This window comes from Elaeis guineensis, chromosome 2 (assembly GCF_000442705.2).
Source record: "Elaeis guineensis isolate ETL-2024a chromosome 2, EG11, whole genome shotgun sequence".
In the NCBI taxonomy this organism is placed as follows: domain Eukaryota; kingdom Viridiplantae; phylum Streptophyta; class Magnoliopsida; order Arecales; family Arecaceae; genus Elaeis; species Elaeis guineensis.
This window is the reverse complement of record NC_025994.2, coordinates 73,575,974-73,579,873: the sequence shown is the minus strand read 5'-3', so window position 1 is coordinate 73,579,873 and position 3,900 is coordinate 73,575,974. Positions and strand designations below refer to the sequence as shown.

Here is a 3,900-nt window from a genome sequence, read left to right as displayed (position 1 = left end):
CGGTACTACCATCAAGAGGGAGGAGGAGGAAATTTCCTAGCAATGCCACTGTCGCTCGGTACACACCCATACAATCCTCATGTAGAACAGCCCCCATCCACTCCTGATTGTGCCCCACGAGCATGTTCTTTTAAATCGTGATATGTCAATTATCTTGAGAGTTGTAAACATCGGAATGAATTGAGATCCTGATTTGTTTAGGCGGATATGATAAGTAGAAACATATTGAAATGATTATAATTTTTTCAAAGTGTAGCCGATATTTTCGATTGAGATATCAAATTTTGGCCGATACGATAAATTAAAGATTAACAACTATATAATTAAATATTGATTTTAAAATTGATTAATTAAAAATATTTAAAAAATAATAAAAAATTTAGTAATATAAATAGCATCGATGGGTGTTTGGAATTTCATTATTTTATGTCGTGATGTCAAAAAAAATATATTCTGTCAGGCTTATGCGGTAAAATGCCACCGTTCTGGCCCTCGAATCCATCGTTCTTTTTTTTTTTAGATATACACAGACAATCATATCACTATGATATAATTTAAAAAAATTAAAAAATAAAAAATCTTACAGGGACTAGAAGTAGGCATCGTACAACCTTCAGATCCGATCTCCATATACGGTGCAACCCAATATATGGTCCTATTCGTCTTCTGCAAGATACGCGCAATAGGATGAATTTATGGAGGGATTTTAGATGTGATGGAGAAACAGGTGGGCGTCATCCGTCGTTAACTAAAGCGGTGATTTTTTTTTAAAAAAAATGGTAAAAACAGACGTCTACAAGAGGCGAGGGAGGACGTACATCGCTGGTTAGGCCGAAGCAACAAATGCCTCCCCCGCGGTGGGTTTAGATCTCTCCGTCCCCACTCCTACTTCCCCAGCCCTTCCCTCTCCCAACACCGATACAAAGCCCTTATTTTTCCCTCTCCGAGTCCTCTCCCCATGGACTCCTCCCAACGCATGGACGAGGAGGAGAGCTCCCTTCTCCCTTCCCGCTCCACCAATTCCAATAACGAGGAAGACGACACCGAGGAGCGCGCCTACGACGCCCGTGAGAAGATCGTCGTCCGGATCTCCAACGACGACGCCGGCGACGTCCCGCCCTTCTCCTGGCGGAAGCTCTGGCTCTTCACCGGCCCCGGCTTCTTGATGAGCATTGCCTTCCTGGACCCAGGGAATCTGGAAGGGGACCTCCAGGCCGGCGCCATCGCCGGGTACTCGCTTCTGTGGTTGCTGTTCTGGGCCACGGCCATGGGGCTTCTGATCCAGATGCTGTCGGCCAGGCTGGGGGTTGCGACGGGCAAGCACCTGGCGGAGCTCTGCCGGGAGGAGTATCCCGGTTGGGCAAGGCTGGCGCTCTGGTTCATGGCGGAGGTGGCGATGATTGGGGCTGATATACAGGAGGTTATCGGAAGCGCTATTGCTATCAAGATTCTGAGCCACGGAGTGCTGCCGCTTTGGGCTGGGGTCGTTATCACCGCCATGGATTGGTGAGGATCTGGGTATTTTATTCTCTCCTGGTTTAGATCTGTGCCGGTTCCTGTTGTTTTGGATGCCAAAATTCTACCTTCCTTCGGAGTTTTGGTTCTTTGAATGAGATAGAAGCTAAGTTCATGCTTTTGTTCTTCTATTTTAATTTATGACTGCTTTTTTATCAGGATTTTTTTGTCTGTCTATTTCTCCTTGTTAAAAGATAGAGACTTTTGAAATTATGCATCATAAGAAGCCCTCTACGTGTGTGTGTGTGTTTTCTCTTTCTCTTGTAGGACTAAGATCACCCTGAATAGGGGTGAAAGTGATATGGATAATATTTATTCAAATCCGTTTTCGTATCTGAATCAATCTGAATATGGACAAAAATTTGAGGATTCGACTAATATCCATATCTGTATCCATATCCATCAAAGAAAAATGGATATGGATATGGATAGACAGCTATCCGATCCATATCCAAATATCCGAATCCACCTATAATCCTATATAATTTATACAGCACTTATTAATTTTTTAAAAAAATATATAACCATATAAACATGCTAAAACTTGATTTGTCATCTATTCAGTAATATTTTTGATTCTATGATCATAAAGTTTAATTATCCAATTTATATTCCTAATTATCTCCATATTTCTAATATCTGAATTGTATCCATATTTGTTTAAAACAAATATGGATATGAATTTTGCATCCAAATAATATCGGTGTTCGTATTTGTATTTGTCACAAAAAATAAATATGGATATGGATATGCTAGTATCCAATCCAGTTTCAACCCTAACGCTAAAACTGATCTAGTCATTTATTATGTTCGATATAATTTGGCTTTGCTTCTTAAATCATGCATTATTGTTTAAGCTTAACTTGTTTTGAAGTTGTATCTTTTATGTTTAATCCTATCAAGACCTGGACAGAAACTTGGATCTATTTGATAAATTTCACTTTTTATAGCTTCTGCTTGGTGATTTGTAAACTTTACTACGCAGTTAGAGTCTTGGCCATTAAAAATGCAAAACTTATAAGCTAGTGCCAGTTATAAGCCTAGTCTATGCTGTTAGTTACACCTCCAATCTTGATGTTTATAAGAATGTTTAAGCGAGGCATCCTTCAAAGAGTATAAGACTTGTGAAAGAATTTTTGGTTGAAGTACAAATTTGATAAGGTCCCTTGGTACCCTGCTACTTAAACCATAGGGCTCTACCACATTGAGGAGCCAGCAAGAAGGTTTGGATTAAAGTAGTGACCAACCACATGCAATGCACTTTCAAGGGAGAAAAAATGGAAAAAGAATATTATGATACAACTATAAAATATTATTTGTATATTCAGTCCATTTTACTTTCCTAAATAGATAGCGGTGTGTTTAGTCTAGTTCTTAAATAAATATCGTAGAAACAAGGTTCGCCATCTTGATATCAGACGCGATATCGATACTATTCTAGTAAGTATTAGTACACCTGAAACGAGTATAGCTCGACGTACCAAGACTCGATACATCCCCCACATCTCAATTTGGTACTAGTATAGTGGTATGGAGTGGTATGCACATGTACGGTGAACCTTAATAGAAAATTTTCCTTATTCTGATGATGACTTCTAAATTTCTTACACCACAACTTTCTTCAATTTTTACAACCAGCCCAATATTTACTCTAGTGACCCCTTTGAAGGGTCTTAGTTTTTTGAATCTAGAATTTTAGATTTTTTTTAAAAATTAATTTCTTTCCTAAATAGATTAGCAATTTTTTTGTTTAAGTCTTAAAATCATCTAGAATTTTAGATTTTTTTTTTTAAAAATTTCTTTCCCAAATAGATTAGCAATTTTTTTGTTTAAGTCTTAAAATCGATGCCTCATTTGAAATCCTTGCATAAATCAATTATTTGTGGAATTTCCAAATTTTGGCCGGTTCAGTATTGAATTTTGAATAATATTCAAATATTACTCGCTTGATCTCATTTCTCAAATCCTTCCTAATATCAGCCACAGATGGTCCCCACGTAGGCATTTCATGTATTTTATCCATAGCAAGATGGTATTTTTGTGATAAAAAAATGACTAATGGAATCTGAATGGAGTATTCTGAGATCTTAAAACTCATATTTTTGATACAGTTGAGATGATTTTCTTTTGAGATAGAATATCCTATAGATTTATGGTCAATGCAATAACCACTTCCATTGTCTAAAGCCCTACTTCTCTTTCATCAGCATTTAAGGTATGTCATAACATTGTTCAATGGAGATCTTACATCCACTATTTTATTGGCAGCTTTATTTTTCTGTTTCTTGAGAACTATGGTGTGAGGAAGCTAGAAGCTTTTTTGCATTTCTCATTGCAACGATGGCCTTTTCCTTTGCTTGGATGTTTGGTGAAACCAAGCCCAGT

General features: G+C 37.8%; 1 pseudogene; it reads left to right on the top strand.

Annotated features, from left to right (window-relative positions):
• Positions 1-855: 855 nt before the first annotated feature.
• Positions 856-3,900, top strand: part of LOC140855271 (metal transporter Nramp4-like) — a 5,405-nt pseudogene continuing 2,360 nt past the window's right edge.